At 35.5% G+C, this 24555-nt stretch overlaps 1 protein-coding gene across 1 annotated transcript in view; it reads right to left on the bottom strand.

Annotated features, from left to right (window-relative positions):
• The window catches only part of LOC122687457 (casein kinase 2 subunit alpha' interacting protein), a 36922-nt gene extending 13176 nt beyond the window's left edge, over nt 1-23746 (bottom strand). Inside the window, exon 1 of the mRNA XM_043892984.1 lies at nt 23617-23746. The gene's annotated coding sequence lies outside the window, so the exon portion shown is untranslated. The remainder of the gene's footprint in view (nt 1-23616) is intronic.
• Nucleotides 23747-24555: the final 809 nt, after the last annotated feature.

The raw sequence follows: 24555 nt of genomic DNA, 5'->3' as shown, positions 1-24555 counted from the left end.
CCTCTTTTATTTGCCATGAAGTAATGGGGGCAGATGCCATGACCTTAGATTTTTTAAAATTCAGTGCTAAGCTGGCTCTTTCACTCCTCCTCTTCACCCTCACCATGAGGCTCTTTAGTTCCTCTTCATTTTCTGCCATTAGAGTGGTATCATCTGTATATCTGAGGTTGTTGATATTTCTCCCTCCTATCTTGATTCCAGCCTGGCATTTCTCATGATGTGCTCAGCGTACAGGTTACACAAACAGGGTGACAGCAGACAGCCCTGTCGCACTCCTGTCCCAATCTTGAACCAATCAGTTGTTCCATACAAGGTTCTATCTGTTGCTTCTTGACCTGCATACAGAGTTCTCAGAAGACAGTTAAGATGATCTGGTATTCCCATTTCTCTAAGAGCTTTCCACAGTTTGTCAGTATCCACACAAAGGCTTTAGTGTAGTTGATGAAACAGAGGTAGATATTTTTCTGAATTTCCCTTGCTTTCTTTATAATCCGGCAAATGTTGACAATTTGATCTCTAGCTCCTCTTCCTTTTCTAAATCCAGCTTGGATATCTAAAGTTCTTAGTTTGCATAATGCTGAAGCCTAGCCTGCATGACCTTACCAGCATGAGCAATGAGTGCGATTGTCTTATGGTTAGCACATTCTTTGGTACTACCATTCTTGGGAATTGGGATGAAGACTGACCTTTTCCAGTTCTGCGGCCACTGCTGGGTCTTCCAGATTTGCTGACACAATAAATGAAAAACCTTGATGGCATCCTCCTTTAGGGATCTGAATAGTTCTGCTGGAATTTCATCTGCTGGAATTTATTAACACCAGTACTTCTTTTTTTTTTTAATTTTTTTTATTAGTTGGAGGCTAATTACTTCACAACATTTCAGTGGGTCTTGTCATACATTGATATGAATCAGCCATAGATTTACCAGTACTTCTTAAGGCCCACTTAGAACTCCAGAATGTCTAGCTCTGGGTGACTAACCACACTATCGAAGTTATCCAGTTCATTAAGGTCTATTTTTTATACAGTTCTTCTTCATATTCTTTCCATTTCTTCTGATCTCTTCAGCATCTACTGGGTCTCTACCATTTATATCCTTTATTGTACCCCCCTGTGGATGAAATGCTCCCTTGATGTTTCCAATTTGCCTAAAGAGATCTCTAGTCTTTCCCCTTTTGTTGTTTTCTTCTACTATTAAGCACTGTTCAATTAAGAAGGCCTTCTTGTCTTTCCTAGCTACTCCTTGGAACTCTGTTTAATTGGATGTATCTTTCCCTCTTTGCTTCTCTTCATTCTTCTGCTGTTTGTAAAGCTTCCTCAAATAATCACTTTGTCTTCTTGCTTTTCTTTTTCTTTGGGATGGTTTTGTTCACCACCTCCTGTACGATAGTACAGTAGACCTACAAAGTATTAAGTGTCAGTTGATACATCAGAAACTATTTCACGTCATTCGGCTTACCAGGCAAATCCCAAGCCTGCTGAAAACCTCCAAGTTTTTACACCTCATGTTCACAAAAGCTGGAGTTCAATGTGTCTTTGTATGAAGGGAGTCTGGAGATGAGAGAATCTTAGTATTGTTATACAAAACCAGTATATTCAAAGGGCATCACTTTTCAGTTCCATCTTGCAATTCTGTACATATCAAAACCTAATGTCATAAACAGAAGGGATCCTCCATATACTTTGAGAGAAGCTAGGAGATTTAAATCTTTCAGTTTTGTTTCTTAATTGGGCAGCACAAAGTCAGCTAGGATCTAGGGTCTGTCTGCAATAAGCAATATAAATTAAGATGTAAAGATACAGATATAGACAACCCCAGGTGGCTCAGGGGTAAAGAAACCTCCTGCCCAGCTGGAGATGCGGCTTTGATCCCTGGGTCAGGAAGATTCTCTAGAGAAATAGAAACCCACTCCAGTATTTTTGCCTGGGAAATCCCATGGTCAGGGGAGCCTGGCAGGGGTTGCAAAAGAGTTGGACATGAATGAGTGACTAAAAAAATCTGTTGCAAGGGGCTTCCCAGGTGGCCCTCATGGTAAAGATCCTGCCTGCCAATGCAGGAGACATAAGAGACGTGGGTTTGATCCCTGGGCTGGGAAGATCCCCTGGAGAAGGGCATGGCAACCCATTCCAGTATTCTTGCCTGGAGAATCCCATGGACAGAGGAGCGTGGTGGGCTACAGTCCATGGGGTCGCAAAGAGTCGGACATACTCATATAATCTGTTGCAAGAGTATCTTCAAACAAAACCTCTTTGTTCTGTTTTGTGTAGGCATCCAGGGTTTCTTGAGGTATATGTATTACCCGGGATCTCAAGATCACAAATGTGAAAGAATGTCCCAATTCTGGGATGCTTAAGAGGACAATTCTATCCTATCCAACTAATATCCTTCCTAATAAATCCCAACAATCTCCCAATCCCCTTCACCATACATTTTCCAGTGGTGGTGGTTTAGTTACTAAGTTTCTGACTCTTGAGACCCCCATGGACTGTTTCCTGCCAGGCTCCTCTGTCCATGGGACTCTCCAGGCAAGAATACTAGAGTGGGTTGCCATTTCCTTCTCCAGGGGATCTTCCTAACCCAGGAATCGAACCCGGGTCTCCTGTATTGCAGGCAGATTCTTTACCAACTGAGCTAAGAGAGAAGCACAGAGACTACATTTTCCAGAGACACTAGCAAATACTGAAAATGCAGAAAATGTGTAAATTGACCAGATATTTCAGTTTCAGAGATTACTTCAAACATCATTCTTCTTCTGTACATTTGAAATTAAATTTAATTTTTAGAAAGCAACTGGATTATGCACTATTTGGGATCATCTACTTAGTCAAGAAAATAACTTCAGGTCAGCTATTCTATGACAAAAGCAGCAAAAAATATACAATGGAAAAAAGAAAGTCTCTTCAGTAAATGATGCTAGGAAAATGGACAGCTACATGTTAAAGAATGAAATTAGAATATTCTGTAACACCATATAAAAAATTTAATATGAATTAAAAACCTAAATGTAAGATTAATTACTATAAAACTCTTAGAGGAAAACATAGGTGAAACACTCTTTGACATAATTCATGACAATATTTTTTGATCCATCTCCTAGAGTAATAGAAATAAAAATTTAAAATGAACAAATTGGACCTTATAAAATTTATTAAGATTTTGCACAGCAAAGTAAACTGTAAACAAAATGAAAAAACAACCCTCAGAATGGGAGAAAATATTTGTAAATGATACTACTGACAAGGGTTTAATTTCCAAAACACATGAACAAGTCAGTTTAATATAAAAAAAAGAAAAAAGCACCAAATAACCCAATCAAAAAATGGGCAGAAGACCTAAATAGACATTTCAAAGAAGACATAAAGATGGCCAACAAGCACATGAAAAGATGCTCAATACTTCTAATTACTAAAGAAATGCCAATCAAAACTACCATGAGGTATCACCTCATACCAGTCAGAATAGCCATCATTAAAAAGCCTACAATTAACAGATGTTGGAGATGGAGTGGAGAAAACAGAACCCTCCAACACTGTTGGTGGGAATGTAAGTTGGTGCAGCCACTATGGAAAACAGTACAGAGGTTTCTTAAGAAACTAAAAATAGAGGAACCATATGATCCTGCAATCCTACTCCTGGGCACGTATCTGGAGAAAACTGTACTTTGAAAAGATAGGTGCACCCCAATGTCATAGCAGCACTATTTACAATAACCAAGACACGTCAGCAATCTAAGTGTCCATTGACAGATGAATGGATAAAGAAGATCCAGTATATATACACAGTCCAGTCCAGTCACTCAGTCGTGTCCAACTCTTTGCGATGCCATGAACAGCAGCATGCCAGGTCTCCCTGTCCATCATCAACTCCTGGAGTTTACCCAAACTCATGTCCATTGAGTCAGTGATGCCATCTATCTCATCCTCTGTAGTCCCCTTCTCCTCCTGCCTTCAATCTTTCCCAACATCAGGGTCTTTTCAAATAAGTCAGCTCTTCACATCAGGTGGCCAAAATATTGGAGTTTCATCTTCAACATCAGTCCCTCCATGAACACCCAGGACTGATTTCCTCCAGGATGGACTGGTTGGATCTCCTTTCAGTCCAAGGGACTCTCAAGAGTCTTCTCCAACACTACAGTTCAAAGCATCAATTCTTCGGCACTTAGCTTTCTTGATGGTCCAACTATCACATCCATACATGAGCACTGGAAAAACCATAGCCTTGGCTAGATGGACCTTTGTTAACAAAGTAACATCTCTGCTTTCTAATATGCTGTCTAGCGTGGTCATAACTTTCCTTCCAAGGAGCAAGTGTCTTTTAATTTCATGACCGCAATCACCATCTGCAGTGATTTTGAAGCCCCCCCAAAAATAAAGTCTGTCACTGTTTCCACTGTTTCCCCATCTATTTGCCATGAAGTGATGGGACCAGATGCCAGGATCTTAGTTTTCTTTTTTTTTTAGAAATGGTAGGATCTTAGTTTTCTGAGTGTTGAGCTTCAAGCTAACTTTTTCACTCTCCTCTTTCATCAAGAGGCTCTTTAGTTCTTCTTCACTTTCTCCTATAAGGGTGGTGTCATCTGCATATCTGAGGTTATTGATATATACACAATGGATTATTTATTACTCATCCATAAAAACGAATAAAATAATGTCATTTGCAGCAACATGGATGGACCTATAGATTACCATATTAAGTGAAATAAGTCAGACAAAGATAATAAGTCAGACAAGATATGATATCACTTATGTGTGAAATCCAAAAAAATGATATAAATGAATTATTTACAAAACAGAAACAGACTCACAGGCATAGAAAACAAATTTATGGTTACCAAAGGGAATTATGGGGCATGAGGATAGAGGGGAGATTAATTAGGAGTTCAGGGTCCGTGTACTCAAAAATCAATCATGTAATTCAACATTAAGATCACATCACTATTGGCCTATCTATCAGTTTTATTTTGGAGCCAAATATTAGTTTGAGTTGTGATATGAGCTATTTCTTCAAAGTCAATAAAATCTATTTATGTATCAATTGCCCAATAACATAATATTTTTAGTGACTGAATGAAACACAGTTGCAATATGTTTTTTATATATATATATACGTATACTATATTATATGGCTAAAATTTGCATAAACATTTCTCCCTTTTTAATGAAGACACAGTTTAAAAGTATATGGAAGAACCTAAATATCTTGACTTTACAAAAATTGAAGCTATCTATGATAATGAAACAGTGGATCAAGTTTTCATAAGATCAAACATTTGTGCAAGCAACTTTCTTCCTGGAAATGGTCACTAGGTTTAAAACAGCAATGACAATAATGTAAGGGAAATGTGATATACAGGTCTCTAGAAAGCAGCTGTGCAAACAAAGGGAAGAACCTTATGGAAAAACATGACACATTAAGAGACCTGTTGATTACATTTCATGTCTAATTCAAGAAATTTTGCTTAAACAAAATCAAGACCATAACCTCAAATGGATAATTTAGTAGGTTACATACTGCCTTCATATTGCTTGATTCAAGTTTTTCACTTGACAGAACACCCTTTGCAGTCTGTATCTAAAATGATTAGATTTCAGTAATGCAGATTTTGTACCAAATGCATTAAACTAGTTGACACATACACATAACATTCCTGTATCTTTGTGTATTTGAAAAATAGGATAATGTTTACCATTTTAAGAATGAAATAGGATATTTTAAAATATCGTATTTGGCAAGTAGCTAGCAATATTAATCTTCTTTTCCAAATCCAAGAAAATAGTTTTCTCATCATGACAACATACTGAAATATTGCCATGATGACAGATAGCATTTTATTATTCTGTAACTTCCCACATTTGAGTAATGCTTAACCTTTTGCTTATCGGAAAATGAGCTGATAGAACTTCTTGAAATAAACTACTATTAATGCCTTCAGCTAAATTTTTTTCACTAGTTTAGATCAGTTCTTAAAAGGTCTTCTATAAAAGATAAATTTAAATCTATGACCTTGATTTTATAATTTAAAGATATTTATCTGAGTTCTGGTATTTTTTCTGATATTCCTTCAAATAATCTTTAGAAAAACAAATTATAATCAAAGATAAATCAATCTTTGATGATCTTATTTAATTAATACTGTCATTTTAAATGTATAAATTTTAAAATCTTTCTATAAGAGACAATTCTTCAATATTTCCCTTGAAGACATTATCTGATACTACAAAAGGAAATTTGCTATCCATTTTTACTAAAACATTACACTGAAAGTACAAACAAAACTGAAAAATCTATTTAAACTTTGTAGCACAAATATCTCAAATCAGGATAATTGCATTAACCCTTAACCATTTCCTAATCCTCTACTTTTCAAATATTTCTAGTCATAGAAAAAGGGGGAATGGCAAATGAAGTAATATTGAAATAATAATGATAATAACTGAGAGCATCTGCATTCTTCGTCTTTCCTTTTTACGGTAACTTTCTAATGCTTTACAATCTTTTCAGTAGATACTAATAATAACTGCATTTTTTCAAGAACAACGATCCTGCCCGTGGGACACACACACTGGGCTTGCCTTCATGATTTTTCTCTTCAAAGGTGGATGAGAAATACCCCTTTTCAGTCTTTCCCTTGGATATAGAAGGCCATTTCTGTTTCTCTTTCTTTAAAGGATAAATAACCTTCCGAATCATCATCTCCTCTCGGCTGACTGCTGCCAGCATCTGTTTTCAGTCATCTGCTACATACCTTTCGAGACTTTTCTCTTCATCTTTCTGACCTTCTCTCTCTGACCCAGATCTCTGCACCACTTTTCTCAATTTGCACTCATTTTTCCTAACTCCTACACCCTTCTTATAGTTTATATCAAGCTCGTTGTTTTTATATGTTCCTCACTTATAATACTATCAAAAATTGCTATGTCAACAATTCTAAGTATTTGAGGTAAAATCCAGATGTTTGTATTGAACATCAGTGCCAAACACCAGACATTGAAGTATAGAAAGCGGGGGAAAAAACAGACACTTAATATAAACAATATGTTTACAAATCTTTACGTACTGGGTGAAATATTTTTTAACTCATATAACTAGACAGAATACTGAATGTGTGTAAGAAATAAAAAGCATTAAAATTATTAATTTTGAAAAATCATGTTTCTATATTGTTTCCACAACTTCAGCTGGATTTACCTGAGTGTAGAATTGTATTTTAGCTTTATTATTAAAAAGCAGACATAATATTACTTCTATTTTTTAAAACAACAGAAGTATTGGTTATGAAAGCAATTAAACTAGAACATAGCTTATTTATATTGTGAAAAAAATCTCAATTTTCTAATTAATTAATCATAATATATGCTCATTGATTGCACACAGGTTTCTTTATACTAAGAAACATAACAGGACTTTAAAAGAACTCATTATGATCAGGAAGAAAATTATGCATCAGGAATAAAAATTTTTTATACTTTTCATGTGGTATGTTAAAAAAAATCTAGGTTAGGTAAACCAATATTACAGCATTGGTATGTTAAAAAAAAATCTAGGTTAGGTAAACCAATATTATAGGTAAACCAATATTACAATATCAACTTTTCTGTTTTCTAGCTCTATGATCTTAGGCTAATTATTTATATTCTGTACAGTTTCTTCATATAAAGACAACAGTAGTGCATATCTCATATCTTTTCTATGAAGAATAAATGTAAAATGCAGTTAAAGTACTTGGTATAATGTCTAATTAAAGCATATATAATCAATAAAATGTCATTATTATAAAATAATTACCATTGCCCCATTATATAGTTGAAACTCAAATTATGTAAATACCTCTCTCAGAACACCCTACAGTTGGTTTGTATTTGGATGTGTTTGTCTATGGGAACCTCTGATGGCTTTCTTTAATTATTTAAGTGTATAAGGAATGGTATATTGAGATATATGTGTGAATACTCAGTAACTATTTCAGAGATCAAACAGAAATTAACAGGACCTAATTAATGGGTATGTGTGTGAATGTATGTATCCTATATGTAAGAATGTGTGTGTGTGTGTGTGTGCATGCTCAGTCATGTCTGACCCTTTGCAAACCCATGGACTATAGCCCACCAGGCTCTGTCCGTATGATTTCCCAGACAATAATACTGGAGTGGGTTGCCATATCCTTCTCTGGAGGATCTTCCCAACCCAATGATCAAGTCTGCCTCTCCTGTATCTCCTGCATTGGCAGGTGGACTTTTTTTTTTTTTACCACTGAGCCGCCAGGAAACCCCAAACATCAACAACATATCTTAATCTAGCACGCTATGTGTACAAAAGATATGTGGATCTTTGCCTTCCAAATGTTCTTGACTTTACTGCATAGCTATTTAATTTTTAGATTTTCTCAAGAACTGATAATTATTAAAGTCTCACAAATTACTATACATTTTTTTAACTTGCCTTAGCTTTGTTTCTGTTTTAAGCAAGACGGTATTTTTTTTTTAACTGAGATTTCTACTACATTTTATTAAGATGATAACAAAGTGCTAAACTTTGGATGCAGAAAACTCCTGTAAAAACAGAGCCACACGCTGGTATTTCATTCTAATTGTTGCACCTGAAGCATGGATTTGGATAGAAATAAAGTCCAGGTGTAGAGAATTGGTTCACAATGAATGAAAAAGGAAGACCTTACATTCAAATCAGAACTATTGTATCTAGATGTAGCAAGATAATTTCACAATAAGTTTAAGGCAGTTCTATTTAACTAAAGAGAAAAATGGTGTTCTCCATCTAAAAGATTATATTCCAATACACTCAGATTTTTAAAATGTAGAGGAATGTTCAGCAAAATATCAGGATATTGAAACTGAAGAATCTGACCCCCCCAAGAAAAACTCTACCCTTTATATCCCAGCATATATAATCAATTATGAAAATGCAGTTTTCTATTGCTTTTTTTCTTCATACAACAGCTGAAGGAAGAAATAGCCTCAAAATCAGTTAATGTAGGAAACCAAGAAACATTCCATTTAATCCTTGTGTTTCTTTATTTTTCTTCCCACAGTAATAAAATATCCCTCTCTGCAGAAGTTAAATTATTTGAATAGAAATGTGAAGTAGGCAAATTTCAGACACCCTTATATCTTTCAAACCTAGGTCATGAATAACAACAAACTTTAATCATTTTCTTGGCCAGAGATATAAAACTAAGCTGGGGTATATATCTTTAAAAAAAAAAAAAAACAGGTTTACACTTTTCTGATGTCGTGTGATTAGCTAATAGAAGTTCCTTTTGCTATATAATGCACTGTTCTTTTCCTGAAGGACTCATAAACTTCTCTAGGCAACACCTAGTTAAATCGGGAATTTATTAAATTTCACTATCCTTTTAATTCACCTTTGAACTCTTGGAACAGATTATTAAATGAGGCAGCCAGAGTTCCCTTTTGCACCTGCAAATAACAACTGACTCTACAATTAAGGAACATTTCGTCTTTTTTGAAATTCAAATAATGGCATTAAAACAGAGTGTAATATTTTTATCTGCATCTGGTCAGGCTATTTCCTGGCATTTGGGATGAGGTAACAGGATGACTGCATAAATATGCTACATAAAGATGCTGAGATAATCTCTAGGTGACTTCAGAAATGCAGACAACTTAAGGACATTAAGAGTATTCAGTATCAAAACAGACCACACATCTCAAAAGCCACTTTAAGGGGCAGAGCATGGGGGGAGGGAGAAGAGAAAATGATATACTTTTTTGTTTCTAATAGAAACAAAAAAAATTAAAACTAAATATTAATATTTAATTTGGATGAAAAATATTAAGGAAATAGATTTCTAGCAGCCTTAGAGATCATTATCCAAAAAGACTTAAAACATTTAATACAATTTACCCTTCCCCAAACAGTCATATACCCTTTTCTCATACCCGCTTTCATAAGCATATTCTCTGGAGCAGTTTTCATTTCTTATCTACCAGAACTCATGTAGACATTTCCAAAGCCTCTCCCACACAACTCCTCTTTGAAACCTGAAGACTATATTCAATATCTGTTTTACTTTCACTATCTGTATTCATCGCTAACAGGGTATTGTGTGTTACTAACTACGCCGTTTTTACTACTATTGAACTCTTTCCCAGTTAATCTAAATAGGATATTAAAATCCTTAACTCCAACTAAGACTTTTCTAAATTTCATCATTTTTTGAAAGAGTTCTTTGCCACTATCATTTCCTGCATTCACATATTCCTGAATTCAAAGTCCAAAATATGAAATAGACAGTAAAGTATTAACAAAGAACTAAAATGAATTTGTGATACCCTTGTAATTTCATAAATTTTAGAGTTGCAAGAAATCACAAATATTTAGCTCAATCTTACCATCTATGGATGAGGAAACTAAGTCCCACAGAGATTAAAAAACTCATCTATGATCATCCATATCATGACTAGCAGCAAGCCTCTGCCAAAATGTGTGCTTGACTGCACGTATGCCCCTTCACCAAAATCACATGTGTCCTCACTCCCCTCACCCCAGGCTCTTCAGAGCAGTTCCTCAGAGCTATCTGAGTTGCTTAATGGAATCAGCATATCCCAAGACTGTCCTGATGGAATTATTCCCTGTAATCTCTCAAAACTGTCCCAGTTTAAAAAGTAAATCATAAGGTCTAAAGAAGCTGTGGTATACATATATATACAATGGAATATTATTTAGCCATGAAAAGGAATATATTTGAGTCAGTTCTAATGAGGAGGATGAACCTAAAACTTATTATACAGAATGAAATAAGTCAGAAAGAGAAAAACAAATATCATATATTAACACATACATATGGAATCTAGAAAGATGGTACAGATGAACTTATTTTCAGGGCAACAACAGAGATACAGACACAGAGAACAGACTTATGGACAAGAGGAGTGGAGGAGGAGAGGGTGGGATGAAGGGAGAGAGTAACATGGAAACATATACACTACCATATGTAAAACAGATAGCCAGTGGGGAATTGGCTGATCAGGGAACTCCAACCAGGGCTCTGTGACAACTTCGGGGGGAGGGGACGGTGTGGGAGGTGGGAGCGAGGTTCGGGAGGAAGAGCACATACGATGTATACCGATGGCTGGTTCATGTTCATGTATGGCAGAAACAAACACAATATTGTAAGCCAATTAAAAATACATTTAAAACAAAAACAAACAAAGAATAAATCATAAGGTCACCCTAGTTAATAAACTACTCAAGTCTAAACTGGAGGCTGGGTATCTCTCGCAAAACAAATTTTTTAAAGCACTGAATCCTCGTCTCTATATATATTGACAGTGCCAACCCTTCCCTGATTTTTAAAAGCAACTAAAATCAAAGCAACCTACAAAAAAAATGTAGTAACTATTATATAGGACTCTCTCTTATCAGGTTATTTGTTTCCTTCTATTAGACTCAGCATTTCTTTATACAGACCTCAAAATAAGTTCTATAAAAAAGAAAGCAGCACAGACTGTGCCAAAGAAAATTTGTCACTTGCCATCTACTTCTACAAAGATGAAATCATTGCTGCTGCTGCTGCTGCTGCTGACCTACAGCACAGCCTGAAAGGAGTTCATGGTGGAGATCAGGAATGAGGCACTGTGTGTTCTGGGAAAACCTGGGAGAACATGCCTTCACATAGATGTTTTCAGAAGATTTTATGAGCCCAAATTCTTGCATCTTCTCATATCTAGAAAAACACTAAAATCATTAGTGGAGACAACTGCTCCTCATGACTAGCAGCAACCTTCTCAGGACTAGCAGCAAGTCTCTGCCAAAATGTGTCTTTGACTGTGTGCATCCCCCTTCACCAAAATCACATGTATCCTGACCATGCCCCCCACCCCCAGCTCTTCAGAGCATTTCCTCAGACCTATCTGAGACGCTATTTCCCAGACTATAGTCCTCATTTTGCCCAAAATAAAACTGAACTCATAACTCTCAAGCTATGCAATCTTTTTTGTCAACAAAGCATGCAGCACATCATGTATTCAACCTATCAGTAAGACATCACATTATTCAAACAACTCATATGCAGTAATGTTGGTATCAACAAGGCAGTAAATGGCAAAGAGGTGTGGGACATGTGAGTTGTAGAAGTCGGAGGAGGTCAAAAGATATAAGGTAGAAAGACATTAAAAGAGATTTCATGAGAAAGATGCTATCTTGGGGAAAGTTCTTTAACGAGACCCAATTTCAAAACCAGAATGCTGGAGAGTGAAGCAGAAAAGAGTGAAAATTATGATCATATCCAGGGAATTTGAAGATGCTATCTTGGGGAAAGTTCTTTAACGAGACCCAATTTCAAAACCAGAATGCTGGAGAGTGAAGCAGAAAAGAGAGAAAATTATGATCATATCCAGGGAATTTGAAGAAGAGTTGATACTGCGGGAATGGTGAGACAGGAATTTGGAGCAACAGTGTGTGTGTCTGTGTGTGCACTTAGCCACTGAGTCGTGTCCAACTCTTTCGATCCTACGAACTATAGCCCGCCAGGCTCCTCTGTCTATGGGATTTTCCCAGCAAAATACTGGGGTGGGCTGCCATTTCCTACTCCAGGGGATCTTCCTTACCCAGGGATCTAACCCAAGTCTCCAATGTCTCCTGCACTGGCAGCCAGATTCTTTATCCCCGAGCCACTTAGGGAACCCAGCACAATAGAGAGAGGAATGTGAATGTACATGATCAGTTTATGTTAGCCATTAGCCAGTGGGAAGCTAGTAAAACAGTGAAGTTGACAACAAACACACTTTTGGGATAATCTGATAGCAGTTTGTAGATTTTCAGTAGAATTCATTTTAGAAAGTTGTTGCAAACATCTAGCTGTGAAGTAGAGAAAAATACTAGGTCAGAATTAATAAGAACATGGATTAGGAAATGAGTCGCATCTGGGTTTGAGTTTCTACAGTTTACTGTGTGTTTTGAACAATTTTCTTAGCATTTGTAATTGTTTTTCCAGATTCCACCTTTGTAATCTAGGAAGGATTAATAGGAAACTCGGTGTTGTTTGCAGGAGTAGTGAAATGGAAGAACATATTTATCTCAGGACATAGAAAATAGAAAGGATTCAGTAAGTGTTAAAACATTACTGAGATTTATATTATTAAAGAAGTAATAGTGATAGCCCATTTTTAAGACTAATCTGAGGTAGATGAATAACAAAGCAGTCCTTGATAACAGTGATTGGACTTGATTTTGTTTTTATGCCAAAATTCTTGAAATATTTTCATATTTCTGATATTAGGAAATTATTTTGAGTTATAAAAATTGCTAATTCACTCATTTTATCTAATATAATATATAGCATGTATATATTATGAGATTGGATTGAAAGTGTTTAACAATAGCTTTGTAATAATACTATGATTTTATGATTAAAGTGTCCATTTTTGGCCCATAATCATGAAGGCATTGCACAATTTTCTAGTTCCTGCTAAACTCCAGTCGAACTTGAAATATAGTTTCTTCCATTTAACTGAGAGCAGTATGCCATGAATTCTGAAACATATGCCACTAATTGAGCAAGACCATTAATGGGATTTGAATTTGTTCTCTGTTAATGGCCCTCCAATAAGATTAATTCCTAAGTTTCCTCAAAGCAGGCTGTGATCTTGGAAGAGAGATAGATAGCAGGGGGAGACTCCAGTACCATTAGCATTAGATTACTTAGATACCAAACAGAAAAATGGAAAATGAAATGTGTATAAAAATAACTAAACATGGCATTTACTTGAAATTTTGAAAAAGGATAGGTTAGGGCCTGAAAATGAAAAGGCACTGCATTTTTTTTTTGCTCTAATGAATAGTACATTTAGTGAATTAAATTTCAAGATTTCAAGTAAATAAAGACTAGCTCAAATTTTACTTTCAAGTATATGGGACTTCACTCCAACCCAGATTAAATTTTTCCTGATCATGAACACTAAGAATTTTGACTGGAAGACAGTGTTACTCACACTTTTCTGTTAAAAATGCTGGAAACACACACACACACAATTACAAACAGATTTGTCCTCAAATTTGAAGTACTGACCATTTTACGAAGTTAATCTTTCCAGTATAACAATAGTATACCATGAAGTCTAGTGATTTTTCTTTTTTGTTGTTGTTGCAATGCAACAGGTACCTATCCAGAAAACTAACTGACCCACCAAAATTCCACATGCTATCAGTACATGTGAGGATTTTCCTTCCTCCCGAATAATCAGATAGCATTCGCAGCATAGCTCATCAGCTTCAAACACCCAATGTTGTTTTAATTATTTTAATTATGAACTTATGTAGAATTTCTTTTCTTTAAGAGTTTGTACACTTTTGTATTTTATAATTAAATTTAGAGTTTGTTTAAATTTCATGAAAGGATTGTGTTTAATGAGAAAGCCATCCTGTTAGCATGATATAATTCAACCATCAGTTTGACAATGAACTGTGGCCTGAAGTGCTTTTTAGATTAAAGACGTTTTTTAAGAAAAAAAAAAAAAAAAAAGCTCATTCATATCTTTTTTTCAATTTCTATCAGCTTCTCTGAATCCTAAAGTTTTCTTGGTAGTATGTCACTAGACCTATTTTGGAATCTCCCTTAATGGTCTTGATTTTTAAAATTTTATTTAATCCAGTGTTTCAGTGCAGAAAACCTGATTAACCTTTCATCTTTTCAAATGTTACCACTTAAAAATTCACAAAATATCTATCTGGCATCTGGTAATGCATATTACATAAAGTGTTTACAAGGTTTAAATATAATATGTTCCACCTTGCTAATTTGGATGAAGTAATTCAGATTTTAGGGAATATTTTGCAGTAAATATGACTGCCTTATTTTGCATTTCCTTCCTTTCGCCTATTTTTTCCATTTTTTTTCTCTTTCACACTTTCCCTGATATATACATAATTGCACACTAAAACTTGACTCAAGACATTCATTAATTATAAGTTTCAAGATGTCCTGTGGATTTGGACCTACAACACCAGATTTTCTAATTCAGCCATTTGGTGAAGAGACTATCCACATTAAGTTACTATAAATCCTACCATGTGATAATAAAGTTTAGGCTATCTTTACAGTACCACATGTGCCTTGAGAATGTTCAGTTAGAATGGTTTTAGGGATTCTAAGTAACTGAAAACCCAACTTGCCTGGTTAGCAATGAGAAAATATTTCATATGGGTAGTGGATAGGGTGGTGGATTCCAAGTGGTTCCAAGTAACCACTGAAACTTCTCTGTAATTCTCTGATATGACTTTGCCTCCCTCCCAATGTTGGTTTACCCTCAGTCTAGTAGTTGGATGATTTTATACTATAATTTTTAGCATCTCACCCAAATACACTTGGAAACATTCAGAGACAGTTAAAAGACTATTTTCCTTTGATGTCTCTTTCCATAAAAATCATTAAATTCTTCCCAGAAGCTCATCAATGAACTTCATCTCACATCCTACTGGCCAGAATCAGATTACTTGCCCACTTCTACATATAATTTTTTGTCCAGAGAGCTAGGATTACCAAAAGAGGATTATCTATTCAACTTCTAACCCCTGATGTGGAGGATAAAATCAGTTGTGTTACTTGGTTGGACAACAAGGGATGGATACGTCAATGATATTGGGAATATTTGACAATAGTCAACAATAGACATTTAGGAAGGGTGAAATAGGATGGAATGAATATTTTAGGCAAAAAGTAGAACCCACTTGAAATTCGGATTTTTGAGGTGAAACTTCCTACTCATTAACCTCCAGGATCTGATCTGTAAGATCACATCTGAGATGGAACACAAGAATCCTAAGAGCACTTTTCCTTATAGGTGGAGTTGATGACATAGAATTTGCCTTAAGCATTGAACTTCTGAGGCTATTATCAGTCAGATTTGAGATTTCTTTGGAAACACAGAAAACTTTAGCAGGTTTTTAGTCTTCCAATAATTCTGGGAACTGCCATTATAATTTTTAGGAGCATTGTCTTGACAAAAGAGACAAATATGTGTGTATACACACATACACACACACACACACACACACACATATATATATATATATACACACACATACACACACACATATATATGGCAGTTCTTGTTCTGTAGATACAATATCCTCTCAAACGTCTCATGGGAATAGTTAATACTAGTTAGAAGGTGCAGTGCTGAGCAACTGAGTCCCTCTGTCCTTCATTGAAAAGTGAAGCATAAGAATGACTTCATGATCACATTCCAACACTGATTCTGATTCAATAAGTCTGAAGCAGGACCAGAGCATTTGCCTTTTTATCTAGTTCTTAGCTGCTCTTGATGCTGTTTGTCCCTGGATCACATGTTAAGTAGCAAAGCTATAGACTAGTCAATCTTTCTAGAACTTACAGAGACACTTAACATAGACACTTAAAAAGTTTTTTTAACTCTGGCTACTAGGGTAACTTTTACTACTTTTCTGGTTGTTGTTCAGTTACCCAGTCATGTCCAACTCTGCAACCCCGTGGACTGCAGCACGCCAGGCCTCCCTGTCCTTCAGCATCTCCTAAAGTTTGCCCAAGTTCATGTCCATTGCATCAGTGATGCCATCCAGCCATCTCATCCTCTTGATGCCCTCTTCTCCTTCTGCACTCAGCCTTTCCCAGCACTAGGGTCTTTCCCAGTGAGTCAACTATTCACATCAGGTGGCCAAAGCATTGGAGCTTCAGCTACAGCAACAGTCCTTCCAAAGAGTATTCAGGGTTGATTTCCTTTAAGATTGACTGATTGGATCTCCCTACTTTCCAAGGGACTCTCAAGAGTCTTCCCCAGCACCACAATTAGAAACTGTCAATTCTATGTTCTGTCTTCTTTATTGTCCAGTTCTCACATCCAAACATGAATACGAGAAAGACCACAACCTTGACTACACAGACCTTTGTTGGCAAAGTCATGGCTTTGCTTTCTAACACAGTGTCTAGATTTGTCATAGCCTTCCTGTCAAGAAGCAACTGTCTTCTAATTTCATGGCTGCAATCACCATCTGCAGTAATTTCAGAGCCCAAGAAGAGGAAATCTGCCACTGCTTCCACCCTGTCTCCTTCTATTTGCCATGAAGTGATGGGGCTGGATGCCACGATCTTAGTTTTTTTAACATTTAGTTTTAAGCCAGCTTTTTCATTCTCCTCCTTCACCCTCATCAAGAAGCTCTTTAGTTCCTCTTCACTTTCTGCCATTAGAGTGGTATCATTCACATATCCTGCATTGCAGGTGGATTCTTTACTATCTGAGCTACCAGAGAAGCCCCTAACAAATAAACACTGATCTTAATTCAAAAAAGCATAAGCAAGATTTTAAATACTCATGATTTTCAGAATTGTTCATAAATATTAAAAAACAACATCTCAGAAATTCTTTTGTGGTTTTTTTTTTTGAGACAAAGACTATTTTCACTTAAAAGAAGGTGTCTGTTATGTGAAAATATTTGGAGTGTTTATTACAAAACTTTAGTACATGCATTCTTTGTTCTTTTGCAACAACTAGCAAATTTCCCACAAGGACGTATGTAGAATAAATGAATGATAATTGCTTAACTTCTCAAGATTGCAGCTTCTTCAATGAGTAAAATCAAGATAGTTAAATCTTGCCTATCACCCTATACCAACATGTAGCATAACAAAAAGAATCCAAGTCTAGAGGTCAAAAGCTTGGAGTTCTACCAAGTCATCTTGGTGGAAAAGCAAACTCTCTCCAGACATCTGTGAAATACAGATAATAATGTTCTTAATATTCAATTAGATAAGGAATATGTCAATACGCTGAAAAACTGAAAGTGTTATACAAATGCTTGTTACATTGCTGCTCCTCCCACTAGTAGCACCACTACTGGTACTAGGATTGGTGACATTTTGTAGGAATTAAACAACTTCAGGGGCTTCCCTGGTGACTCAGAACCCGCCTGCAATGTGGAAGACCCAGGTTTGATCCCTGGGTCAGGAAGATCCCTTGGAGAAGAAAATGGCAACCAACTCCAGAATTCTTGCCTGGAGAGTTCCATAGACAGAGGAGGCTGGCGGGCTACAGTCCATGGGGTCACAAAGGGTTGGATATGACTGAGCAACTAACACACACACACACAAACTAGTTATGTTTGGTCACCCAGACACTTAACATAGGTACAATACTGTGGAGAAAAGATATTTTCTACTGTCAAGTTTGCATATTATTATAGAATGATCAGAAAAATAGTTCACTGAATAAAATTAATCTCAATTTATATAATTGGATACAACATGGGTGACATAAATATCTAAGAGTAGAATTTAAAGAACCAAAGTATAACATTTTAATTAACTACAACTATTTTCATTACTTATTTCAGTTTGTCAGACTTAACATTTAGAAAGAAAAGATCATCTCTTACTTTTCTTTTAATCCATCTTGATGCAAAAAAGAGAAAAAAGATGATTATTGAGAATAATTAAATGTCATGGACACCTAATTACATCTGATTTAAACAGCATTTATAAGTATTCTCAAATATAAATCAACTCTATCATGTATGTTTTAATCTCCAGAAAATGTGAATTTTCTGAATATGATTGTATGGTATATAATTTTCTTAATTAATTATACAATATGTAAAACTATTTAGGAGAATGATTTTGGAACTAACTAGTCTCTCTGAAATGAATAATGATGAGCCTCTGTGTATACAAATTTTCATAAGAAGATTTTATCTTTAGGTTAATTCTAAGAGAAAATTAAAAATATGCATTTGACCTTCCCAAATCTTCATTGTTTACCTCTTTGAGCTCATTTCTCAAGCTGAAAACATTTTTCAGTTTCTTATGTAATCTTCTCTTTAAAATGTTATATCACTATACTTCCCTAAGTTTATGTGACAGGATTTTCACATGCAGCAAAAAGTTTTGTTAAAGGTTGTGGTTGGAAGTAAATAATTCATAAAGGCATAACCAATAAACACTAAATATTACTTTTTCACACATTAAGTCAGGGAAGTCATGTTCTAATAAATATATGTTTCTGAATTCACCTTCTTTCATTGATAAGACTTAAAATATAAATATAAAAACTTAATCAACGGTTATTTTGTATGTAAGTGATCTGTCTACAAACAAACCGATGATAGAACTTCACGTATTTTCAGAAAATGACACTAAGGAAGTGATAAAGTTCTTCTAGTGATGTTGTGACACATTATATTTTTATTCTCTAAAATATGTATCACTAATATTGAAGTTTTAGTAAATTTTAAAAACTGTCTCCCTCAAGTATAACTTCCTTTTGAGTTGCCCTCAGATACTTTGAGGAGAAGTAAAATATTAAGTTAGTACAAGGTCTTATTAAACTCGACAGTGAAGTCACCTCCATTTTACAACTGATCTGACTCAAGCTCATCAACACTGTACACAAAGCTCGTCAGAGTTATTTCTATGGAATTCCACCATGTGAACATGTAGTCCAACTAATGCTAGGACAATTTAACAAAGAGACAAATATTTCAGAGCACAGTCTTTTTCAAGGATTATAAACTCAGCAAACATACATTCACTCAATTAAACAATGTGAAGTTCACTTAACAGGAAAATTTAGGTTGGAACTAAGTTTGGAAGAAGGGACAGGTAGGGCTGAAATTATCTGTATAATGGATGAGTATGAATTTAAAGGATGAGTTAGATGAACATACTAGAGTTGAAATGGGGAAAAAGGACCATCAAGATGGTAACAGTAGCCAGGCTGCATATATTAATAAAGTCAATGAGAAGTCCCCTATAATAAGGAGCAAAAGGATGTTAACAACGAAGATTCTAGCATGTGATTTTAAGTTTTTTGCTTGTTTCTTGCTGGAGAATTACATGTATAATCCTTTTCCCTGAGAAGAAATACAAGTTCTATATAATAGACGTGAAGATTCATTTTTACCCACTCCAGTATTCTTGCCTGGAAAATCCCAAGAACAGAGGAGCCTGGGAGGCTACAGTCCATGGGGACACATTCTCCCAGCATTATTGCTGCCTAGCCAGTTACCTCGGTTCTCTGTGCCTCGGTTTCCTCATATGTACAAGTCATAATAAGAGCAATTGTTTCAGAATTGTTGTGAGGTGCAATGAGTTAGGACATTAATATTCCCTGGAGAAGGGAATGGCTACCCACTCCAGTATTCTTGCCTCGAGAATTCCATGGACAGAGGAGCCTGGTGGGCCCCCATCCACGGGATTGCAAAGAGTCGGACATGACTGAGTGACTAACAAGATTCATTTTTATACTGATTAGGTCAAAGGAAGAGTGGACAGCTACAATAAAAGCCACAAAGTAAAATTTACAAGATACTAGGAAAAAAAAAGAATTTGGAGGAAGTGGGAAACAAAAATCAGAAGTGATTATGACAAAAAACCCTTTAAAAGTTACTGGGATGTTTCACAGGGAAATGAGAGTTTATGGTAAGTTTATATGGAACATAAGTCGTGTGATTACACAACTGAATTTTGAGTCCAAACCCAACATCAAATTTTGAGAATATGAAATACCTTCCAGAATTAATTCAATTCTTTATTGTGACAGAGAAACAAGAATCCACAAAAATAAATCTTCTTTAACATTGTCTGCAGACTCAAGACAGTGCTGTAAATAAACAAAGAATTCAGAAATCCAAGAGAAGGAAAACTGTCTCCATTTGCCAAACATGTTAAGTCTTTATACAGAAAATCTCAAGCAATCCACAATAAACTACTTGAAACTAATAAACAAGTTTAAAAAGGACAAAGGATGGAGAATTAGTAAAAAAATCAATTTTATTTTTATATTCCAGTGATGAATAATCAGGAAATGAAATTAAGAAACAATTTCATCAGCAATAGCATCAAAAGGAATAAAATATGTAGGAATCAATTAGACAGGAAATGGGTAAGAACTGAACACTAAGTACAAAACATCAATAGGAAAGTTAAAGATCAAAATGAATAGAGACATATTTCATGCTCATGGATTGAAAGGCTCCATGTTCATTTTCAAGATGGCCGTTCCCTCCAATTGATCTACAAGTTCAATGCAATTCCTATTACCTCTTCCTTATTTCCTATTGAAACACTGAAGTCAAAATTTGTTAAAAGAGTTTTCTCCCCCATGTGTTTTACTCTCAGTTCTGCTGAGAGGGCCTCTCACTGCCTGGTGAAGTCTTGGCTCCTCCTTTAGCGGCTACAGCTGATATACTGCATCATCATCTCAAAGATGTATTATTCTAAGGAAAATTTTTCTCACTTGACATGTCCAAAGTATAAGGAGTCAGATGGACAGGTAAAATTATTTTAGCCCTAGCTTCAAGAATACAAAACTAAAACAACATAAGTACTTGAGAATAATAATACAATTTTACTATACCAGCTCATGTATATCCATGAGTTATCCATTAAAATCCACAAGGAAAGCACCCTAACCAGTCAGATAATAGTAAGAGTAGTTTAAAGTTTTCCAAGAGAAAGAGTGAGGGGCAGGACTAAGGAGGGGGAAAAAATAGAGCGAAAATTTAAAAATAATTTCAATTGCAGCTTCACCAAAATGCTGGTAAGGTTAAAACTCACTTGAAAGAAATATCCCAGTGGGAAGTTAATTGTGACATGATGAGACTATTCTGTGAGAAAAGGTAATGCTATGGATAGTTACATGTGCCTCTTCTTATCCATTCTAATTTTTTGTAGTAAAATATATAAAGTCCCAAAATAGAAAACTAAATACTGCCCACAATTATTTTGGACCACAATTATTAGACCTGTTGTTACTCCATTTCAAGATTCTTCTACAGGTGATATCTTGAAGATTAACAAGAAAATTGCTTTTCAAATGTTTGAATTTGTTCAACAAATAACTATTGAGTACCTACTCAACTGAGTTGATGATAATAAGTGTTACATATCAGAAAATAAGCAGTAACCAGGCAGACACAATCCCCTGCTCTCAAGGTGTTTACTGCCTAAACGAATCATCCACTTCTATTTAAAACTAAATCCAAAAATTTGCATTTCTGTACTACAGGTTCAAAGATAAATGAAACTTTAGTTGTATTTTTTTCCTACTATTTTATTATTTGTTTTAAATCTACTTTCAAATGGTTACAAGTCTTATAAATGTTATTTGTGAAAAATATGTCTAATAAACTTTGTTGCAGCCTGTACTTTGGAAGGAACACAGATCAGAAATACTAACTTTTCAGACCTGTGACCTAAAAGATGCTCCAGGGGCTGTTAGCCTGTAGGATAGCTTTCTTGCCTCCATTCATTCAGTAACAGAAGAAGAAAATAAGGAAGGAACAATTGGCCAAATATTTGTTGCTTCTTAGATATGTAAATGAAAACAATCTGAAATTTACCTATATCAGATTAACAACTATTTTTTCTGAAATATATTTAGTTTGTTTTTTCTAACATATCAGTTAAGCTAATATTTTAAATGTTTAATTCCAAGGCTATATTTGTGTTTTTGTTTTGGCTTGTTATGTTTTCGTAGGACGGTTTCTAGGTCATGGATGTGAGAAAATCTTTATTTTCTCTCTCTGTGAAAAAAAATCCTACTGATGGTTGTTGAAGCTGAAACACCAATACTTTGACCACCTGATACAAAAAGCTGACTCATTTGAAAAGACTCTGATGCTGGAAAAGATTGAGGGCAGGAGGAGAAGGGGACTACAGAGGATGAGATGGCTGGATGGTATCACTGACTCAATGGACATGGGGTTTGGGTGAACTCCAGGAGTTGGTGATGGACAGGGAGGCCTGGCATGTTGCGGTTCATGGGGTCGCGAAGAGTCGGACACGACTGAGTGACTGAACTGAACTGAACTGATGGTTCAGTGAGATTCCATAAAGAATTCTCCTGCCAGTGCAGAAGTGGGTTCAATCCCTGAGTCAGGAAGATCCCTGGGGAAGGAAATGGCAACCCACTCTAGTATTCTTGCCTGGGAAATCCCATGGACAGAGGAGCCTGGTGGGCTACAGTCCATGGGGTCACAAAAGAGTCAGACACAACTTAGCAACTAAAAGAACAACAAAAACAAAGCCACAAAAGAAAAGGGTCACTAAATTTACATTGTCTTTTAGGAGAGGAGTAAAGAACTGGTGGGATGTTTATTACTTTGTTTCTAAGAGAAAGACAATTAACCAATATATCCTTGCTCTGATTTAAGAGTAGAAATCAAAACATTTTTCAATTAGACAAAAAAAGATACACAGGAAGAAAGAAAAATGATAATGACATGAATAAAGGGTAACAAAGCAATGTCCAACAGATGAATATATAGAAAGTTAGAGAGAAATGAGCGCTCTGTCCACTGCAGGACCAAGCAGGTCAAAGATACAGATATAAATAGATGGACATAAATATCCTTATAAATATTTCAAAAGTTAACCCACAGAGAGCTGTGCAGAGAAAAGAAACGTACATACAAAGACATATGCTCAAGTATAGAAAGAAATAGAAAGAAAAACTCTAAAACCTAATACAGAGATACTTATGCCATCAGATAACATTTTACAAACTGATAAATAGTAAATGGATTCTTAGCACTGCTACACTATTACATTTATGTTTTAAATATCGTTGAAGTAATATTTACATTTTTTCCAAGAAAAATATACAGACCTTTTAATGAAATTATTTCTGGGGTGATTTATGTTAAAAGTTGTCCTTATATCCTTATAAGCTTTACAACACAACTAAGGGCAAATCCAGATGGTTTTGGGCAGTCCTGATATGCTGGTGGAGTTCAATTTCTTGATAGAAGGAGGGAAGTGCTGTCTTTCTGTAAAATAAAAATAACGTTAAAGTACTGAAAATATGAAATAAAGTCAGACAAACTAAACAGAAACTGATTGTAGCAAGAAAACTATTGCTATATTGAGAGCCAGCGCTGCCTTGTGAAACTACCATGCTTTTTGATAATAGAGAGGTTCCCTACACACACAAAGAAACTGCCTGTGGGAGACCCGGGTTCAGTTCCTGGATCTGGAAGATCCCCTGGAGAAGGGAATGGCTACACCCTCCATTTTTCTTGCCTGGAGAATTCCATGGACAGAGGAGCCTGGTGGGCTACAAGTCCATGGGTTTGCAAAGAGTCAGACACAGCGGAGCACTAACACTTTCACTTTCACTATATTCACAGGTATCGTTAATGTTGGAAGGGGGAACCAGGACATGGACACAATGACCTCGGGTATAATTATAAGAAGAGCTTTTTCTCATTGATTAAGGATATAAATTTTGGAGATATAAAGAACAGAGTGCAAACAAAGTGAATCTGATGTACACCAAGGAAGAAAGTGGGAAAAAAAAAAAAAAAAAGCTAAGACACCTTTCTTCTGAGACAAGAGGAAGAAAAAAGAGCATGATAAATAAGTTCTAAGTGTATGCTGCACAAATTTATTCTGCATGTGTTGTCTTTACATATATTTCCCAGTATTTAAATGTAGGAGTTTTAATAATAATTTTATTTAAAGTATTTTAATCTTTATGTCAGATGTTTTGCATATAACTTTTGTGCCCAACTCCTATTACATAAGTTGGATACTATATAAATCAACA

Source organism: Cervus elaphus, chromosome 31 (assembly GCF_910594005.1).
Source record: "Cervus elaphus chromosome 31, mCerEla1.1, whole genome shotgun sequence".
Classification (NCBI taxonomy): Eukaryota; Metazoa; Chordata; class Mammalia; order Artiodactyla; family Cervidae; genus Cervus; species Cervus elaphus.
This window is presented reverse-complemented; position numbering and strand designations above follow the sequence as displayed.